This window comes from Corapipo altera, unplaced genomic scaffold (genome assembly GCF_003945725.1).
Source record: "Corapipo altera isolate COAL_440 unplaced genomic scaffold, ASM394572v1 0, whole genome shotgun sequence".
Classification (NCBI taxonomy): Eukaryota; Metazoa; Chordata; class Aves; order Passeriformes; family Pipridae; genus Corapipo; species Corapipo altera.
The window spans coordinates 7,272,067-7,294,435 of record NW_020884872.1 but is presented as its reverse complement, the minus strand read 5'-3'; positions in this window follow the sequence as shown (position 1 = coordinate 7,294,435).

Sequence of the window (22,369 nt, the reverse complement as noted above, 5' to 3'; positions counted from 1 at the left end):
TTCAGCCCCTCTGCAGACTCCAGAGCAATGCTACTGCTTCAAGGGGAAGGTTATGCCTTGTAGCCTCTTTTATCCACTGGAGGTTTGCTCTAATTGTCTGCATGCAAAACCAGGAGCCAGAAAACCCCCATGTTTATAAAACTGACTGCAACACTAAATCTTTCACTAGCCCTGAGCAATTCCCTTCACCTTTCTGCCTTAGTTTCCCCGTGTGTGAAAGTGAGATAATGTTTACTTTCCTTCCAGGGATATTGCAGGGATTAATTAGTTAACTGAGTTTTTTAGAAAGGTGAAAAGCATTTTACACATGTTAAGTATTGTTTCTTTGGGACAAAAAAACCCCCTCCCTCTGCTTCACACTAGTGATTTTAAAAGCTCAAATCCAAAGACGATAAAAGCTGAGGATACTGGCTAACTCAAAACCAGCAGGATGTGTGAATGCTGAGGAAGAGAGATCACCATAAGATGGAAAAGTTTGTAAACACAAAACATTTCAGCCTTTTGAAAGCCAGATGAGGGGGAAATGAGCAACGCATAGGGAAAACTTGGGCTCTCTTCCTTCTTTCCTGGCTCAAACCCAATGGAGTCAGCAGCCAGCTATCCTGACTATCTGGTAGCCTCTGAATCCAGTCAGTCTGGCAACAGGCATAACATGGATCTTAGTAGTCCCAGTGGAAAATACACATTATCCCAGCTGGACTTCCAGAAGAACAAATAAATTCAGTGCTGCCTCAGGTGTGCTTTTGAGAGAGACCAAAGAAGGGTAAGGAAATTTGCACTTTCCCTGCCTAGGCTAGATCCAAGCTTTGGGATTAAAGGCAGGATCACACAGCTATTCCTCCTGCTTCTCACCACCATTGTTTTAAATTAAAATCATTCAAAAATAAATACCCAGGGCATAAAAGGATCTCCTGTCCCAACGAAGATGAGAATCTCCTCAGGAGATCAGGATGAGCAGCAGCACTAGCTCCTCAAAAAAAAAAAAAGAAAAAAAAAGGTGGAGGAGGAGGTAAGTGAAAAGCAACAGCTCTCCTAAGGCGCCATTTAAGGAGGTGAACTTAGCAGGACAAAGCCAATTACACTAGTTACCCTTGGAAGTGCTGTTCTGCAACTTCTCCAGGTGCTGTAGCTGACTGGGCATAAAGGCAGCACTAACAGGGTGTCTACAGCAACAACCAGCCAGTCTCTTCTGCTGTAGCAAAGTCTCTGGGAGGCGTCATAACCCTCAGGACTTCCTTCCCATTGTAGTGTGGTTTTTCCAGCTGTGCTGAAGGAGTAGCCCTTGTGTACACTTTCTAACCCCCAGCAGGAAAGGTCAGGCATAACTAAGCTGAGCTGCCTACTTATTCTGCCCCAACTGGGGGAAGTTTATGCAACCTGTTTTCGTGCCAAACCTGTGAAGAAGGGATTTAAAGTCTATCAGCAAGGTGTTAAAGAGTACTTGCTCACTGACACAACTGGATCCAGAAGATGGTGTCTGCTTGTAGCTCGGATGATGTGAGAGCTAGCAAAGGTGAGGTTGTATCATCAACAGCTGGCAAAAGAGGAGATGATGGTGTTGCAGTGCTCTACTGTTTTCAAAGTAGCACAGCCCCATGCATCACTGTCAGTCAGCTTGCTCATATCTGCCCCATCCCCCTTCTCACCTTACCTATATTTGTACCCACTGTGCTGAGATGTACCTCCATCTAGATTGATACACACATTTTAGCTGTAAATGCCAGGCCCACTTAGTGGTCCTGTATCTTCTTGTGCTTATATCAATGTAAGTCAGGAGTAATCCTAAAGGAGATTCACAAGGGCAAACCCAGTGAAAAATGAGAGGAATCAAAAGGAGGTCCAGTTTATAGAATCTGAAAGCTTATTTTCTTTTGAGTGGAGGCTAATCCAATCAAAAGTAAGAAGCTTTCAGATTTCGGGACTTCTAAGAAAGAAATTTTTTAGATATAAGGAGCTGATCGTTCCTGGCTGTCATAGCCAGTGTAGATGATGAAAGTAATGGATGTATTGGCTGACTCCAGCTGAGGATCTGGCCAAGCGGAATTAACATTGTTCTAAAGAACTCTACATGAGTTTACAGGCAAAGAAAAGTTCACGTGACAGGTCTTGGTGTAACCTTCCAGGGAAAGGAAGGGCCTGAGATATGCTCCATATTCACAGCTAGAAAGGGCAGGCTGGAACTGGCTGCAAGGAATCTCCACGATGTTCTCCCCATTCTGGACTAACCTAAAAAACATAAGGATTTGTGGTCTTCTGTCTCACTGATATTAGCAAGCAGTCCTTACTATTGCTCTACATGAAAGAAAGAGGAGAAGTTATGGGGAAGAATAAAAAAAAAAAGAATTAGACATAGTATTAAGACCCTGCTGGAGCCTGGAGTCGGTACTGCCTGATGTTCACAGGATTGCTGCTTCTGTTTGAAGGACCCTGCACCTCTCTTCCTTTATCACCTTTGCAATTAGGTTTCCATACATACCTGCTCCTGACCATCAAATAATTTCTTCTCCACCCCTAAAGTAAAATGATTTTGTAAAGAAATTGCTCCCAGAATCACAGTTCTTTTCTTATCCTTCAGTGTCTCTGGCAAGAGTCTCACACATTCCAGCTTACTCTAGAAAGAATCTGTGCCTTGCAGAGCATCACATTTTGTGGCCAAGATTTTGAAGAAAGCAAACGTGACCAAAGCTTCAAGCATCAAGCCCATATTTAGGTATTTGTGTAAGTGCCCTTTTTTCAGCAGTGCATAGTTGTGTCACAGCTCCAGCTGATTTCTTTCCATTCTGCTTCTCTTTTTCACACGAGTCCCAGAGTAACCACAGTGCTTTGATCCAATGACAGGAGTACACACTGCCTGGTAGACTCAGATCTCTATTTCTGCATCCTGTGCTGGTACTTCTCTGGAAAGGCTGGAGAGCGGAAAGGTGAATATCCCTGGATCTCATGGCCATTCAACACAAACAGAAAGCTGGAGCCTACTCAGAATATTTTCGTGACATTGAATAATTTGCTGTGTGCCCTCCAGAGACATTTTCATTCATCCTTATTTTCAGCCTATGTGCTAATTACATTCCACTGAAATTCTCAAAAATGGGCTGTAAAGGGGATTCTTGAGGTGCAAAGGGCTCTTGCTGATGCAGAAAAGCATTTCGTCAAGGAACAGCCTGGTCTTGGTTAGTCCTAGTGTAGGTAGTTGAGCTTTTAGTCTTGTTCAGTGGATGCAGAGGCCCTCAGAGGCTGCAGGAAAACCCCTCCTGCCCCCCCAGTGCCCCATTGAGAAAGCACTGATGGAAGCAGTGAGGAGCATGAAGCCAGGAGGGAGCCCCTCAATACAGGCATGGGAAGAGGGGACACAGAAAAAAAGGCTGGCAAGATGGAAATTATGGATGTAGGCGATCTAAGGAAAGAGAAACTACAAGACACAGACAGCAGAAGAAGACACACCGGGCTACAGAAATTCATCCCTGATGTAACTCTTATTTCAGTCAGTCACCCAGGAGCTGGATTTGGCCTGCCCGGCAGAAATTATTTGGTTAAAAAGCAACATTAATTGGAAAAAGTGAACAGTATTGCTTTAATTGCACAAAAGAGAGGAAGGACAGATCTAATTTCAAATTTAGGAGTAAGGGATTTTTTTTTAAGAGGGGAGGGGGGGAATAAATATTAATACCAAGCCTGTGTTGATGAGCTTTAGGGGGGTTGCTAAGCAACACAGCCCTTTATCTATAGCCCAGGCAATGATCGGGAGGAGACTGTGTAGGAATAAAATTCCTATGGCTTCTATAGAAACATCTTTTTGTAGCTTTTAAAAAATAAACAGAACCCAAAATCTGTCTCCTTGGCTTTTTTTTTTTTCTTCACATGAAAGACTATCTTCTGAAAATGTAGTTATGGCTGCAATCTGAGAGCATGTATTTGGAGGATGTTGTGAGCCTGACAGCAAAGTTGGAGCAACGAGCCCACGTTTTTAACACAATGCCAATATTCACTCAGTGTATCCCTAAATAGTGTGGGTTTTTCTGTGTACTAATTTGCTGTATATGGCAAACAACCATTACATTTTAGGCCATTGCATTCTCTTTTTTTTTTCAGTTCACTTTAAGGAATTTCATAATGTATCCCAGTCCACCACTGAAATAGAATAGTTAATAACACACCATTATATAACTGACAGAATAAACCCACACATTTCCAGATATTAAAATCAGGTATGTGATGGTCTAAGCCTCGTAGTAAAATTCAGCTCCACAATCCTTCAAATTTGATACATTAATTTTTATTATAAACTTAGAGCTCAGGAATACAAGGGGAAGGAACAGCTTTTGATGTGAGACTTGCAGAGTGAAAATTGTATTTTATTAAGTTATTGAAAATGCTGACTGCAGAAAAATTTTAAATAATTTATTTTTTAAAAATGGAAGTACTCTTATGCTCTGAAATGAAAGAAAATCTAAAGCTTTGCTGTTTATACAAGGGAGCAGAGGTGAAAAGTGGTAAACTGAGAACTGCTAACAGTCAGGGCCTTTTTTCTGTAATTTGTCCTGGAATTGCCTCCTCAAAACATATACACCACACATTTTTAATGACTGAAGCCATATTATTGCAGAAAAATATAAGGTGGACTGGAAGAGCCTGCTGTGCCTGCAGAGAGGCTGTGGATTTGATATTTATTCCACAGATTATAGACCATTGTGAGATCCTCTATACATGGACAGAGGGTCTGGAGCAGGAAGATGCTCCTACCCAGAGTAATAGCCTTGGGAAAACAACACAGCTCTGCTTTTACCTGCACCCCATGAAGGAATGACGGTCTTGAAAGAAAGGGAGAATGCACTGTTACTCACAATTCCCAGGAGGGGACCTTGCCAAAAGGAGCCTGTTGCAGATGGCATCTTCTCCCCTTACCTCCCAGGTCCCCAAAATCACAGGCAGTCGTGCTACCTTGCAAGAGACAGGGACCAGGGAAACAATTTGTAGCTGTTAATTTGCTGGCCATCGAGTGCTCCAGCTCCTTCCCTATTTACAGGTCAAGCTCTGGCCCATATCACAGCCCTGCACTTGCCCCCAGGGATTCCCCTGTGGTATAAGGAGAGCAAGCAGCTCATCCAGGTTTATCAGGGTAGCATGCACAGAAAAAAAAAAAAAAAAGCCCCCACAAAAAACCTTCCCAAAACCACAGAGATTTGTAAGACCCTGGTGCATTTACAAGTGGAAGGAGACAGCAACAGAGCAAGAGGTGCAAGACTCAGAAGAAAAAGTTAAAGAGAAGTTGTTATTTCTTCGATAGTCGCTAAAAAGCATAGAAATTCAGCAAAAGAAACCATTTCATCATTTAATCTATATGAGATCTAGAGGCAGACATAAGAATGTTCTTCAGATGATCATTGCCCATGTTGCCAGCACAACAGCTAATTTCGCAAAACACAAGGTGAGTCTACTGCTGAGCACGTGGGAACTGCTGGAGATAATAGTGCTGGCTTTGTTTTTAAACTATAAACCTTTTCTTTACAACAAGATGAATCTCCTCTGCGTACGGGCCCACCGTGAAAGTGTGTTATCAAAAAATCAAACAAACTGTGCTGGACTCCCAACAGGATGATGAACAACATATTCCCATGCTCGCAGACCAGTATTTAGACCAGAACTAAATTTCTAATTTTCTCAGACTCCACCAGACACTGCTTTTTACAAACATGATATGTGTAAAAATGTGGTAACAGGAATGTGGTCATGCGTGACCTCTTGATCAACAATGGTCTGTATACCTCAGTTTGGAGGACCACGGACTTATACCAAAGCTGCTGGTATTTGAGACAAATTCTTTGAAGATGCATGTCCAATATCTCTTTCACAAGAATTCAACTTCCTTCCCACATATGTAACTTCTCTGGCTTTACTTTCCTCCTTTTCCAGTTCCCTGAACTGCTGTAGATTGTAGACGTATCAGAGGAGTCATATGAGGCTTTTGAAACCCACAAGAGTGCATTGGGCCTGTGGAGGATGGAGACTGGATCATGATGCAGATAATAATGTACAGGCAGCTCCTGAAGAACAACATTCCCACAGACCTCATGGCCTGCAGTCCCTCCGCTGCAGAAGTGGCTCAAGGCTCTGGCCAGGGAACACTTTGTTTTGGGCTCTATCTGCAACTTACAATATCCAACAGAGAGCCAGACCCAGGTTGCAGAGCCTGGCTTGGAACCTCTGCCAAAAAAGACAGTGAGCCATGCTGTTTTCCCAGATCAGCCCACAAACTGAATTAAAAAAAAAAAAGATTTGATCTGAGGATTGTCTGTTCAGACAGGCGAGCAACTGGCCTAGAGAGAACAACACTGGGCAACCATTCCCAGTGTGCTGGAAACAAGAAAGAACAAAATTTCCAAATCCTTTTCATCAGGAGGTAGACATGATGCCTGCTTTTAGCTCTTACTTAGCAGGTCTCTGCCTCACTCAATCTTCTCCCTGAGAATGAGGTTTTGGAGGTGGCTCAGAGCATGTCTGCGAACACATTCCAGTACCCATCTGTGCATATCCAGCCTCCTCTGAACATGCACTCAGACCAAAACAGTCAATCTCTGGTCTGGGGGTGGGTCAGCTCTGCTATTCTGTTCTTTTGAGGCGTGCTATCCAGCTCAGGGATGAGGGGATGCCTGAGACAAAATACACCGTCTCTGAGCAAACTCACAGAACTTATCAGGACTCATCCATACAAGGACAGGTACAGTTCCAGCTAGAATCTATCTCCTTATAAATAAGAGCTATGGAGGGGAAAAAAATATTTTTGCAGCGTGTGTGGCTAGTTTAAAATCAGAGTTTTTCCATAGCAACATTTCATACCATGGTAAGTTATATGCAGAATCTGTGCTTGCCAAAATTAGAATATGCACATATAAAGTTTTGAATTCAGCTCACCTCAGGCAGGAGGTACTGCATTTTACAGTGGAGCTCAGGGTGTGTTGTGTCTAACACCTGCAATGTACAACTCAAAATTGTGATAAATAAATGATAGGTGAAGAGCCAAAATATAAAGTATAACAAAGATGCATTATGTCCTTCTACCTATATATTACTTGCTCTACAAACAACTCAGAGTCTTGATTATATCAGTTCAGACGTCTCCTTTCTCGTAGCAAAGACACTTGTTCAGACAGGCACATCACTCCTCATCTTCCTTTTGGCTTGTGTCAAGAGAGTTTTCTGCTCATTCTTTAGTGCTTCTGGGCCTGTCCAACAGCAAAGCAGATGGATGACGTGAGTGTGACGCTCGCTCAGCAACCCCTGTCTAGAACATTATACCCACCTGCCTGCTAAATGACTTCCTACCAGTTAAGGGGAAGAACCAAACATGCTCTAAAATACACCCAGGTATAAAACAACCTGCAAATGGGCTGCTGGGGGTGGAAAAGCTAAAGTGAAAAGACCTTGGAGTGAAGGGGGGAGACATTTCATTTGGATCCTGAAAGCCTCTGCCATCACTTTACTGATGGAGGATTTGTTTTTCAGCACACTTGGTCAATGTTAAGGGGGAGATCTAAAGGTTTCTGGGTGCAAATACAGCAGATTTTCACAATGAAAGCAAGCTGACTACCTTCCATTCTTGTCTTAAATACCTAGAGCAGATGCAGAATATTGTTGATTCATACTTTGGGCTTAAGCAATGGCTGAGTCACAGGGCATTTCCTAGGGATTAATGAGGAGCTGGGAGAGTTGATGGCCCAAAGCAAACTGGGAGGCCATTAACCCCAGCCTGCCATTAATTCCCTGGGAGATGCCCTGTGCCTCAACTGTTATTTGCTGCTATGACCTCTACCACCTTCTTTCTACTGTTATACAGAGGAAAAAAAGGATTTGAGCAGTGATGATGCCAAACGCTGCTCCTGCCAGAGATGGATATTTCTTAGCCCGGGGAATTCCTGGCCAGGCCAGGAGCTCAAAATACCCTCTTCTGTCTGGAAAATGAGTTTTTCAGGTCATTTTCACGCAGTTTTGTGGTTTTGAGAGCAAGAATTTTGTACCAATTCACAACCTGCATAACTTATATTAATGGGGCTATGCAGAACACAAGCCACTGCCTTCTCTACCCTCCCTGGTAGTTGACATAATGGACAAATAAACCCCAGTCACTTAAAAACTAAACAACATTACATGAAATAAACATTTTTTAAAAAGTCCCTTATTTAAATGAAATGTGAAATTAAACCAATTCATATCAGGGTCTAAAATTATATAATTTATTAAAATAACATTCAGTAACATATTGTTACTGCTGAAGTTCTAGTCAGCTGTACTAGGTGGGTTTTAGTCAAGTGAACTAGGTGGGTTCCCTGTGACAAGAATTTGCTGAAGTAGAAAATTTGGAAGCAGATTTGGAAGCAGTAGCCCCCTTGCGCATACAAAATATTTACTAATTTTATTCAGTTAGTTCTATTTAACAAGTTCATTTCAAATTATGAAACAATATAGAACTAAAAAAAAAAAAAAAGAGGGGACTTGTTTTTCCTTCTCTAGTCTATGAATAAAAATGGGTACAAAGAGTTCTTGCTCTGACTTACTTCAGTGACTGATAACTTAATTATTCATAGTAGTGAACCAGTTAGTTGCTTTTAAACTAAGAAAAGAATGTGGGGGTTTTTTTACTGTCTTATGAGATATTGCTTAATACAGTTTATTTAGGTAACAAAGAGAATATTGCCCTATTTGGGGAAATTTTATTGGATTCTGGTTTCATTCAAAAATAGATTCATAAAATCAAGAAAAAACCTGGAAATAAATGAACCACCCTTCACTTTCCAATTAAAAATATGACAAAATTAAGATTATGATAAAGTGAGTATTAATTTATCAGCATAATAAATATTCATAGATAAATACTTTTGATTAACAGAATAAAGACCTCACTGTTGTCTACCTTTTGTTATAAATCATAGAATCTCAGAATGGTTTGGGTTGGAAGTGACAGGTCATTTAGTTCCAACATCCCCACTATAGAGAGGGATGCCTTCCACTAAACCAGGTTGCTCAAAGCCCCATGCAACACTTCCAGGGATGGAGCTTCTTTGGACAACATATTCCAGTGCCTCGCCACCCTCACAGTGAAGAATTTCTTCCTTATATCTGGTCTAAATCTACACTCTTTCAGTTTAAAGCCATTTCCCCTTGTCCTATTCCTACAAGCCCTTGTAAAAAGCAACTCTCCAGCTTTCTCGTAGGCCCCCTTTAGGTGTTCTAATGGTTACCAGCCCAGAAAAGCTAACTTTTATTTCAAAAAATATCTAACATAACTTGCTACTGCAGTAAGAGATCAAATGCATTATTTAAACCAAGATTCCCTACTTGATTTAAATCTTGATTTAAATTAGTTCTCTGTGGGTGTTGGAGTTGGCTTACAGCCTTCAAATAATTGCAGGGAAGAAAGGAAACTCTGCTGAGACAGATGCTATAAATATGTGCTGGTATTTGAGACTGCAGTGACGTCTTTACATTCAGAACCTCTGGGTTATTGGCGTTAGAAGGCTGGGTATACCTCAGAATTGCACTTAAATAAGTATCTGAGGCTAAGGAGAGCCACAGTAATTGCTACTTGACTATTTTAACATTAACCCAAAATAGTGTGTATAACTTTTGAACACGGTTTAACAATCAATCTGTTGGCCAGTTACCTTCCAAATCCATCTTTTAGTATAGGACAGAACCTGTGATCCAAGAATTTCACAGGCAGCAGATGAAACCTCCAAATCATGGGACCCGCACGCATTAGAATTGCTGCAGGACAGCAAGAAAAAAAGAAGGGAAGCAGAACAATACACCATAAAAGAAAAGTATGGCTACAGGCACAGGCAGCTACAGAAATCTGCAAAATGACAGTTCATAAAACATATATATAAAGACTGAAGACTGTCACTGGTGAAGTAAGGTGGTGTAATCTGTGCCTTTCCATTTCCTCAATTCCAAGAGAGCTGACACCAAAGAACAGTATTTTGTTCTCTCTTGGTTTTGTTAGCAGCCTCCAGATCCACACAGACAGCAACACGCCTACAGCTGGTGTAGTGCTCAGAAATAGCTCCTCATTTATCCAGTTGCTTTGAGTGCTAAGCCTGAATGCTTTGGGTGGTTGGGGCTACATCCCACACCTGTATCTCTCTGCTTTTTAAAAGCATCGTGTCCTATGGTGGTTCCCAAACAAATCTTCATCAGTGGTCTAAAAAAGCCAAACATTGGCTTTTCCATCCAGTGCAGGCACTCAATGGCTGGTATCCATTTAACTTCAGACAGCAATCACTTAGATTAAAAATTGTATTACTACAAGTTGTTTTAAAAACAGTTTAAGGGTTCATCTGAACCTACTTTCAAGTGGTATAAGACCAACTGTGACTTCCCAGCTGCATGGATTTAAAATGGATGCAATACCAATGCCAGCCAGTGTAAAGTTTAATCTCAGTCTGGGGATGGCAAAAGGCTTCACCTCTGCACAGTGCTTCCCCTCACTTCCTACTTCCTCCAGTTAATGCAAGAAACCTGCAAACCAGTACATTTTCCTTTCTGGAGACATGGCTATGTTGGTACTCAGATGTGGTTTGCTCTGGTACAGGTGTTCCCTTAGGGGACAAGGAACAGCAGTGCCACTTATTGTTCACATATAACTATATGTACAATGGCATTTTTTACAGGTATAACAACGTCAGTGGAAAGTCACCTTCACAACTTATAACAGTATAGTTATATATATATATATATATATATATATATATAACAGTATATAACTATAACAGTATAGTTACTTCTGTTAAACTTTTCAGCTCTGATGAAGGCAAAGAATAACCACAACCAGTCAAATATTAATTTAAATTTAAAAGTTAAATCAGTAATTTCAGGGGAAGGGGACAGAAAGGTTTGAGCATTTTTGAGCAAAATCCTTCCAATGAAGAAACCCTTTCCTCTTCCTATATCCTCCCACTCACTTACTCAAAAAATCCAGTTGTGTACAGAATAGTGTTCATATTACTCCATTTACCATGGAAAGAGAGTTAAATTCTTCCAGCCTTGCCTTTACATTGAAGCTTTGAGAAATGTGGTACAGAAGCGATAGGTTGGAGTTTTTAACTCTTTTTTTTTTTCTGTGTGTAAAGAACTGGAATAATTGTTGACAAACAGTTTAATAAAACAAACAAACAAAACACCAAAAAAAACACCCCACCCAAAACCCAAAAAAAAACCAACCAAAAAAAAACCCCAAAAAACACAAAACCAACCAACCAAACAAAAAACCAAACCCAAACAAACCAATCTTTCTTTATAAAGATTCTGCGCTGCTTGGAGACATTTTATCAGTCCTACAAAACCATTTTCTGATGTGCCTAAATATTACCCATTTTACAGATGGGCATGCTGTGGTAGAGGAAGAGACTGAGTCCCACAGTTGGTGGTGATAGATGACCCATAAAACACTTCAGTTTTGACATACAGATATTACTATAACCATTAGACAAGGCTACAGTCTTAGGAATGCAGCGGTACAGTCACAAAGGGTTTTGAAATTACAGCACTCACTTGACATCACAACTGAAGTCAATGGGATTTCTTTAAGGTCAATAAACCCCAGAGCAACTCACAGGCTGCAGCCCATATTTATTGCTCTGGAGCTCCTCAGAAAGGCAGTTGGGCTGTGCATGAGAAATGGATCTTCTCCCTTTTCAGGTTTGTGGGAGGACTCGGTGGAATGGCCAAACATGTTATTGTTTGATGGGATCTGTTTGGCTGGAAAAGGCTCCTTTTTCCCCAAAGGCTTGTCTTTATAGCAATCTGCCTTGGCTGTGAGGGTCTGGAGGAGGCTCCCTAGGGAGCTTATCTATGCTGCTTCTTGACTGCTGCACAGCGACGTAGGCTTTCCAAACCTCAGAGAAACCTGCTGGGCAAAAGTCCCTTACCAGGCACTGAGAACCCAGGTGGTTGTGTTAACCCTCTGGGCCAGCTCTACAGCTTATCCCTTTTTGAATTACAATCCATCATCACTTGTGATAAAATAGAAACCAGAGGGTGGATGCACAATGAGTGTTTTCAAGAGCCCTGCTTGTGTGATAGTTTACTTTGTGGTGGCTTAAATATAAACCAGAGCGAATGCTTCAATCAAAGCACAAACTTCTTTGGCCTCGGGGTAAGAAAAACATTTTAACATTTTAAACATCACTGATCTCAAGGTACGAAAGCAAATATTTGCCAAACTTCCAGACTTCAGAGAGCTGGCTTTTCTAAGGCAATTCCTTGTTATTCTCTGGAAGACTTTTCTCTGTCTCTGCTTCCAACCCTTTGTAAGGAACAGAGGCAATGAATAGGAGGACAGTCTCTTCATCAAGATCCCTCTGCTCCAATGGTCATCTCGGCTCTGCAGCTGACAGCCAATACTGAGAAGCCCAAGGAAAGCAAGATGAGTGAAATACTACTCTGCAGATGGCTTGCATTGCTCTTATGCACTTAATTCACTACACTGACTTCAGGGAAACACTGATCTCATCACACCTACCATGGGATCAAGAAGCTTTCTGGGACTGTGTGTGTGCTTTTCTGTGCCTGGCACAGCACACTCTCTTACTCAGTGAGAGGGCACGTGTCCTGCAAGGTGTCAAGAACATAAAAATGTGATCAAAGACCACCACCACATCCTCTCTTAGCTCCTAGGTCCAGTCAAGACACGGGATGGGATTAGGCATGACAGAGAAGTTGTCATTTATTTATTTATTGTCATCTTTTAGTACTCAAGTTGAAGTTCACCTCCCTTCATTCTCCTACATATCATACAAACAACCTGGTGGGAACTTGCCCTGCTAGTGCAGTGTCAGGTCTTGGCACTTGGGCATGGTTTTAAGCATAACCTTAGCAGCATAACCTATGCCCTTTATTTGAACCAGTTCCCTCATGGCTGGCAGCAAAGTCAGGGAGAAAAGGAAACCCTTCCCATAGTTTGGTGGCCTTTTCCTTCAGCCTCATTGTCAATGCAGGCAGCTCCCTCACCTTGCTGCTCACTCCTACACCTTGCTGTGTCTTGACTGTGGTAGAACAGCTGCTCTTGGGGCCGTGCTGTGAAACATGAACTGGTATGAGTAAAAAATAAACAATACAACAAAAAAAATTAGTAATTTTAAACCCAGAATGGTTACCTGACCCAGCCAGGCCACCACACATCAAACTGTCACAGGCTGGCCAGGCTGCACCTTCCATGTGGTAATGTGAGATGTGATGTTGATTTTACACTGCATCAGAGTCCGAGGCACTGCAACGAGGTACAGACTGTCCTGCCCAGAGCCAAGTGGTTAAGAGAGAATTTCAGCCTCTGATACTCAATACATGTCCCATGGGGTCCCACAGCTTGCCAGGCAGACAGATCAATGTCATGGAGAGCTCAGTGGCAACAGGTCCTCTTCCTCCACCAAGCGCAAAGCAAGCATTTCAGATCAGGAATATCCAAACTCTTTGAGAGGACTTTTTGAAATTAGAGACTTCAAATTTAATTTTTTTAGGACATTCTGTCCTGCTGAAAAATTAATTCCAGTTCAGTTTTTATCCCAAGTCCAAGTGAAAACAGATTTTAAACATCTGAATAAAACTGAGAAAAAATTCTTATTTTCAGTGGAGTAAGGATTATATCTATACCAAATATAAATGACAACAGGGATAAGATCCAAGGATCAAATAGGTATTACCAGCTTTACACAAACCCTCTGTAACTGTAATAAAATGTAATAAAATAACATAGCAAAATAAAGTGCATTTAACTATTTCTATACAATATCATACATCATCATGCTATACTGTCATACAGATAATACTATGTACACGTAACTATTTTAAAATTGCATATATGCATATGAAATACTCACTGCTTGCTCCTCTGATACTTCAGTATAATTCTAGTGTTATTTTTATCACGAATATTCTGAAGCAGCTTTAGGTGAAGACTTCAGAAAATGAGAAATGTTGAAATAATAAATTTCAAGGAAAATGTATGCAAAGGGATTGATTCTGTCAATGGAAAGTAAAAAAGGATTTTGCTAATTTGCTTTTTTTAAAATACCTTTTTTAAAAGACAAGTAGATTAGAATTTTATTGCCAGTGATGAAAAGTCTCAAATATTTTATAAAAAAACACAGAAATATCTCTACCAGAAGAAAGATTTTCTTCTTTCTGTAACATATCTTGCTACTGTCTTGATCAACCAAAGATCTGGTACTACAGATATAAATGCTTTGTATTGCAAATATTAGTCCCATATGAGGATTTATAATACTATATATAATATACAAATACAGTCACTATGCCACAAACATACACTGAACAGTCAACAAGGTATTGGGGAAAAGTGCAAAAAAGAAGTTATAGCAGATGAGAAGGTGAGAAGAATTTCTGGATGAATTATGAAGTTAGAGAAAATAGGGCTGAAGAGAGGACCACAAGAGATCTACACCTGAACTAGGAGTCAAAACTACAAATATTTCTGGGCTTGTAATTTTATTTTTTATTATTCTCTCTTTCAAGATCAGCTTCCCTACGTAACCTAACGCCGTCCTGAGCTCTACCATGAGGCTGCAAGGAAATCTTTGCTGCTACAAGTTTAAACCCTTACGTCCTGCCCACCCCAGCCCAATCAACTATTCCTTTTCCTCCCTGTAACAGACTTTTCCACAGGATTCAGGGAGTGATCTAAAGCAGAAAAGAAGGAAGTTATAATGCAGAGAGAAAAGGTTAAATGGGAAAGAGCTTTGGGAGCAGAATAGCTGAATGTTATTTAAACATTCCTAAGTAAACAACATGATCTTTGATGAAAAGCACTGTGAGTTACCGAGGGATTGAGTGGGGGTAATAGCAAAGAATCAGGAAGAGATAGGATCCAGGATTTCATGCAACAACTGAAAAATGGGTTATGTGAGGGCAGGTGAAGAAGGTACTTCCTGAGCAAGAGCAGAGACACCATGACACACTGAAGCCTTTGCTGTGATGAGGTCTGTGGTGGGGTCTGGAAGTGATGCTGTCCTTTTGAACATTACTGATCTTTTTCTCTTTGGTGTGCCTGGGATAAAAAGACCTCAGATACATGCACAGCATCTGCTTCCCCCCATTGTGCTCAGATGCCAAAGGAGAGTAAACATTAACCAAACTCCATGCAAATGAGAGGCAAATATTTACCTTAAAAAAACTCTGTTTGCAGGCCTGAGTTTGGAAATCACTGCACTCACTGGATCTGTGGGAATGACTAATTTTCATCATCATAACTATTCAGCGATGTTCACTGGGCAGTTTCTTATCTAAAAGATGTGTGCTCAGAAAAATGGTTTTTAATCAAAAAACCTGCTTTAGCAGAGCCTGCAATAGGTAGGACTGCAATAGACTAAGTTAATGGTATACAGTCCAACTAATAAATACTGGTTTATGAAGAAGATGTTTCACATTTTATCTCTCAAGCTCTGAATTATGGATTTTTGTAGTGCTCAGTGAACTCCTGGAAAGAAATCCTTGCACGGGAAGGACGATGTGAGGAACCCACAGGGAACAGGGCACTGAGACTTTTGTACTGGGAGGACAATCCTTGCAAACGCTGAAGCTCAGAGCCTGTAATCAATGGCTTGTCACTGTTATTAGCACCTTTTGTGAGCTGCTCTGAGAAAACAGTGGCTCCTGCAGCACAACTCCAGGGGTGCCCAAATTCACCTCTGCATAGGACCACGGAGTCAAATGCAAAGCCTGGACACTGCCCAGGGCATAGGACTGGTATTTTGAGTTGTCTGTTCTTCCATTCACAGTAGTTTTTAATTCTCACAGAAGTTACCTAAACTGAACTTGAGGAAACTACACTTCCACATGTGCCTGGATTTCCTCCTCTCCTCCTCCCTGTGGGTGTCACAAAAGGCTTAAAATAGCTCGTGACTTGCAGCACTTTTCCTGTACTATCTATTGCAGATATTTGAAAAGGATGGAGGGAGGAAGATTAATATCTGAGGTAGTATTTATAAGTCTAGAGAAATCATTATAACGGTCCTAACCCAGCATAGGACCAGTTGCCTTTTGGACCTGGAGGTGTTTTAATTCAGTGTTTTAATTCTGCAGTGTCTTCTGATTTTGCTGTTTCAGAAATGCACATCATGTCAAGAAATTAGGAAGCTGTGTATCCTCTTGTCTCAAGGGATTTGGCTTTTCTCACCATTGTGGCAGTCCTCTGTGTCCTTCAAGAAAAAAACCCAACCCTCTCATACCTGTCACTATTTTAGTGTGTGTTTTTGAAGGAAGGACTCTGCCTACATTGAACAGATCCCTAAAACAGTCTCCAGTGCAGACACATAATGACATATGAAGATTAATGGAATGCTCTGAATATTGTGTCTCTGCTTCATAGGCCAATTCTGCCAATCTACCACAATTTGTGATTCACAAAAGTAGGCCTTGTCCTTAGACACAGAACTTTAATTCCCTCCCTCATTCCAGTGTCAACCCACTGAAACAGTAATTCTTAAGGAATGTAATATTGTCTGTTTGCAGATGTAAAAGGCTCCTGGTATGAAAAAAGCAGCTTTTCCCCTACCACCCTGTGGTGAGAAGCAGACTTTGCACAGCAAGGTGATGTATTATTAGAACTAGCAAAATCCACAGAATTCCTTCATGAGATTGAAACAAATTCTGTTTCGTTTGTAACTGCTTTTGTTATTTTTGTTAAACTACCCCCTCTCAGGTCCTATCCCAAGAAGAAATCCTGTCAAGAAGGATTATTTTTGGCCAATTCTCCTTCAAAGAGTCACAATCAATAATCTCTCTCATAGAAGTAAACCTTTGGGAACACAGTAAAGAATGTTAATCATAGTTCCTATGGACATCTCACTTTCTCTAAAGGCAACAAATGAAATATTAAAAACTAAGTAGCATTTAAACAAGTCACTCACCATGAAGTCTGTCTCAAAGCTCACAGACTAATCAAAACCAGAGCAACACAAGGGACCATAGCTTTATAAAAATAATCTTTTCTCCTGTATCATCAATTTCATAAAAGGCCTTCAAAATCCACAAGAGTAAAACTGTTTCTCACTTAGAGAGCAAAGAAAAAAAAGTGAGTGAGCATTTCAGGTTTTATAAAGGAAGTAATGTAGCAAATTGTAGGCTTGTGTGATTCCATTTAAGTAAGCCAAGTAAAATACATATGGCCTACAAGGTTGTGGGGTGGGAATTTGGTAGGCTCTAGAAATTCAGAAACATTATAATCTCCTTCCTATCACCTGTAAGTGGGATATCACTCCATATTTTTTCAGCACTCAGTGGCTTATCAATACAGACTCTCAAAGAAGAGCTTCAGATTTTATTGCATACCCTGAAAACCTTCACCTGGAATAAACATGTGCTGTTTATCAGTCGGCACCAGAACTACATATACAAATATATCCTGCTTACAACAATAGGTTGTAAGGGAAGGTTTAGGTCGGATATCAGAAAAAGGTTCTTCACCAGAGGGTGATTGGGCACTGAAGCAGGCTCCCCAGGGAAGTGGTCGCAGCACCAAGCCTGACAGAGTCCAAGAAGCGTTTGGATGATATTTTGAGGCACAGAGTGTGACTCTTTAGGATGGTCCTGTGCAGGGCTAAGGGTCAGACTCAATGATCCTTGTGTGTCCCTTCCAGCTCAGCATATTCTGTGATTCTGTGAAATATATATGTTTTTCGCCACAAAAGCATAAACTGAAATATCCCATAATACCTTTCCTGCCAATATCTTCCTATAAAATTTTAATGAACCTTTTGCAAATTTGAGTAGATCTATGATTTGTCAGGTATTAGAAGTAATAGTTCGGGTTGTTTGCTTCTTAGCTCTGAGCAGTTACAGGAGGAGATGCTGGTGATGCTGCTTAATAGTTAGCCCATACATGAGACTTGCTGTAGCAAACTGCCTTTTGCTCTCCTCATTCCCTCCTCATCCCAGAGAGAAAATACGGAACTTCACAGAATCAGGAGCGGTCCTGTCTCTTCACTGCAGGAGCAAAGGCAAGATCCTTCCCATTACAGTCAGTGCAGCATTGGCAGCCATACAACCATCAGCCAGAGCCAAATCTTGTCTCTTTCTAGGCAGTGAGTTACCACAAATTCTCCTCTTTTGCCTCAAACAAATGGTGATGACTTTTCCTTCTCTCTGTTTCTCTTTGCTCCTGGCTGCCCTGTGTGGGTTTCTGTGCATATGACCGCTGTGTTGAACTCACTAAAACTGCAGGCAGAAAAGCAAAGGACTGCCCAAACAACCAAAAGGGGTGGCAGCCTCCAGCAAGAGTCCCTCCTGTACAGGTGATGCACATCAAGTGCATCAGGTCCTGGAGAGCCAGCACTGCACTGCATTTCTCAGCCAGAACAGGACTTTAAATACTCCAGACAGCTTAACTGATACAATATCTGATACAAAGCCAGCTACAATTTCACTAGAATGAGTGTTATATATATACATTCTGCAGTCCCATAGCTGTGACAATCGTTCCTATGCAACTGTGCTCTGGCATCTCCATTTAATTTTTAATTGTGCTTCTCCCCTTTTCATAGTGAGGACAACCTAAAATCCATAAGCTGCATGCAAACTGCAACAGCCTCACTACCAGAGCCTGCAGGAAACCATCAGTCTGCAAGGCCTGACGTGTCCCTCTCTCCTCCCCGGGAACTGCAGGATCTCAGCCCTTGGAAGTGCCCTCAAGTGCAGCCACAAGCATGGTGTGCTCTCCCAGCCTCCAGGTCTTCCCATGTGTGGCCATTTCACAGGCAAACCACCAAAGACATGCAGAGCACTGTGGGCAGACCACAGAGAACATGTTTGGGTCCATCCACTGGGGTAACACGCCTCCAACACCTGCAGACACAGTGCTACAGGGCATCCTCCCACCTCATTGAAGCAATGCTTCCTGCTTCACCCTCAAGGCTGGGAGTAAAATCTGACCACGTGTGCCTGTGCAGGGTCCCTTTCAGGAGGCAGCAAAGATATGCCCAGTGAGGCCAGAGGACATGGAGTTTGCACCTTGCCCAGTTTGGTACAGAGTTCACCACTCTTGACAGAGCTCACTGCTGGAAGGCACTGGGGCTCTCCTTTCCCTGCCTGCCAGGTCCTTCCCACAGCTCCCTCTCCAACTCTGTTTGCAGGATCTCCACCTGCTTTGCAGCACTGCAAGACTGTTCAGCCTGAAGCAGGAGAGCTGGAATCCAATTTGCCACAAAGATCAAGACCAGCAGGAAGCACGGGGTGGCAAACTCTCCCGCCTTCAGGTTAGTGCAGCAGCTCTTTGCCACCTGAAGAGCAGGGCATATGATTTCCTAAAGATGACTATGAGCTTCTCACTTTCCCAGCATATGTGAGGAACATAGGAAGAACATTGGCAAGCCCAAAGGTGAAAGTCAAGGAGATACACTTCTAAGAACAGGCACACATTCTTCCCTTTCAAGGTGTGGGAATCTTCAGATGGATGCAGAGAATGAGTCCTCATGGTCTCTACTGTTCCTAAAGAGGGAAAGGGAAGGGAAACTTCCCCCCACCCCAGAAAAACATCAATTTGCTGGACTCCTATGTCAGCTGTTGGAAATAGGAAAGAATCACTTGCCTAGGACACTTGACTGCAGAACTTATATCCTTTTTAAACCTAAGCATGAAAATGTTGTGTTAATGTTCAGAGCAAAACTAACTACCAGCAAGTTCTTTGACATCAACTCCTCACTGATGAACTGTGGACCAAGAATTATTCATAGGAGTCTTTTTGCTGGGACATTTTCAATAGAAACACTTCATATTTGACTTGAATCATCCTTTCCGTCCAACACAGTAAAGAGGCCAAGAATATATCAATCATATCAAGAGCATGGTCACAAGGTTGGAGTTCTTAAAAAATAATTTAAAATAAAAATCATCACTAGTAAGGATGTGGTAATGAAATGCTCTATTATCACATACATCAGAACATCAGAAGGCAATACAAAGTTAACATACAGCAAATATTCTAGTACAGTTTTCCAGATCCAATTTCAATGAGACTGGAGATGATACCAAATGGGCTGTAAGCCCAAGGATTTGTACGTGTGTTCAAACAGTTAAGAAAAAAGCAACCTGACTATATATTCTTTGGTGATACTAAACAAACAGGTCAATCATGGCAAAAACCCAATCAGACATTTAAGTTGGTCTCAAGTCACTGCATGTTACAGAGATGTGCATGGCTCTTTAAGCTTGTATTGACTTTACTGCATACCTAACATTATGCACATTCTCAACTCTTAGTATTGCAATAATTCCTTTAATGTGAGGTATTTCTGTGGGTATTTGCAGGACTGGATCCTAACTCTGAGCTGGTCTTCACAAAGATATTCAGGAAAATTAATCCAAATTAACTAAAGGCTTAATTTAAAGCAGATTAGTTAAAGTGCATTTAACCCTGTGAAGACTTTTCAAAATTAAAGTAGTCTTAATTCAGCTTTGTATAAAGCTTAATCCATTTTTCAATTTATAATTTAAGCGAATTTGGACTAATTAAGTTGAATGTCTATGTAAATGAGCCTGAGGCCCTAATTCAGTACTGTGCCCAAGCACAGGTATAAAACTATTCCTATTCAGAATAACATATCCTTGAAATCAGCTGTTTTCAGTAAGGTACATACAGGTACTTAAACATTTTCCCGAATCACACTTTTAACTGCTTTATATTCTTAAACCAGTTGAGAATTATAGTTTGATGGTAAGGAAAAATCATAGCCCAAATGGCCAAAAGGCAGATAAATATTTTTCATTTACCATCCTCCAGATGATACCAGTTTCTCTGGTGTGTGTACAAGCAATCTCCAATCATTGTTTTCTGCAGGAAATCTCTGATTGACACAGAATTAGAAACTGGTTCTTCAGGCTGGAATTATTTTTTTTTTCCTTAAAAGAGGAAAGGAAGATTAATCCTTCATTTTCTGGAAAGATTTCATAACAGGGGTTTTTTTTCTCAACTCAAACTGGTAAAGCACCATATCCATTCCCAATGGAAAAGATGACTTTTAGCAATTTTATTTATCTAGGATTTTACATCTCAGATTTTACAGCTCTTCTTTGAAAGTTCCCTTTACATGGAAGTGTTTGAATCTAGATTGTTTTCTTGCTGGATATACAGAAAGAAAGTGAAAAAAAAAAACCCAAACACAAAAAGCTTTATAGCAAGGTCTGAACAAACACCATACTTCACATGTAAGTTTAAATATTCAATGTCAGGTTTATATGTGCTTAACTACTTCAAAGAAGAGAGGTAAAACTGTGCAATAGTACTATTGCTAGCAGTGTAGCAGCAAAGGCATACTAAGAGGCAAGTTGTCTGCTGGCTTCCTAAAGTGAACTGAGGAAAAAACTACCTCCAGAACAAAATTTGCCAACTAAATTAGGCATCGAGCCAGAAAGGCTATTTAGAGAGCTGTGGAGCCTAGGCAGACATCCCACGTCTGCTTACTCAGAGTGGGTTGGAGAAGTCAGTTCCCACGTGATACAGCTCAGCTCCTGATCCATACAAATACCGTCCAAACACAAATTCCTTCAGCTCCCCCTGGCACATGAATAGTCATATTCAACAGTGCAACAGAGCAATAGGACATGAAACTCCAAGATGCTCAAGACCTGAGATGTTATGATGCATATAGTATGTATAACATGTTGTATCCTAACAGAGAGAACCAGCACCGTTGTATTTTCATGGTCCTGAGCGCAAGCAAATACTTTTCACCTCTCAGCAAGACAGTACAACTTCTGGACACAAGCTGGCACAGAGAGGGCTTATTCATACATCTTCACCTGATCTTCCTTTACTGGAATGAATATGGGTGGTAGCAGACTGAATATGTCCACCACCACGTACCCACAGCTCAGCCAATGCAACGATGTGGTTCTGAGTGATGCTCACCTAATGGCTACAGCAAAGCTGAGGTTTGACAGCTCTGTACATCGGTTTCACCAGGTGTCTGTATTTTGGTTAGTCTTCCCCAAGGAGAAGAGTCCAGAGAGATGACTTCTTCATCTTTTTCTAACTCATGCAGTGGAAGAGAGAATTTCACCCTATGTAGGTTCTTCAAACATGTTTATCAATTTCTTGGTAAAGAAAGAGGAAGAGGAGGTATTGCAAAGAGATCCAAGGGCAATTACTACCATCCTACTCAATGACTAAATCCTGTTGCCAGGAACAGCAACTTGTTTGGCTCCCCTTTCTTTTACTGCCTTTCCCTACATTATTTTTCTACCACAGAGTGAAGTCAGCACCACCACCACCCCAATTTGATAAAAATGTGAAGAGACACGATAATCACAAGAATATAGGCATGGTTGCCTTCAATAGTGCTTTGCAGAATGGTGGTGTTATGAACAT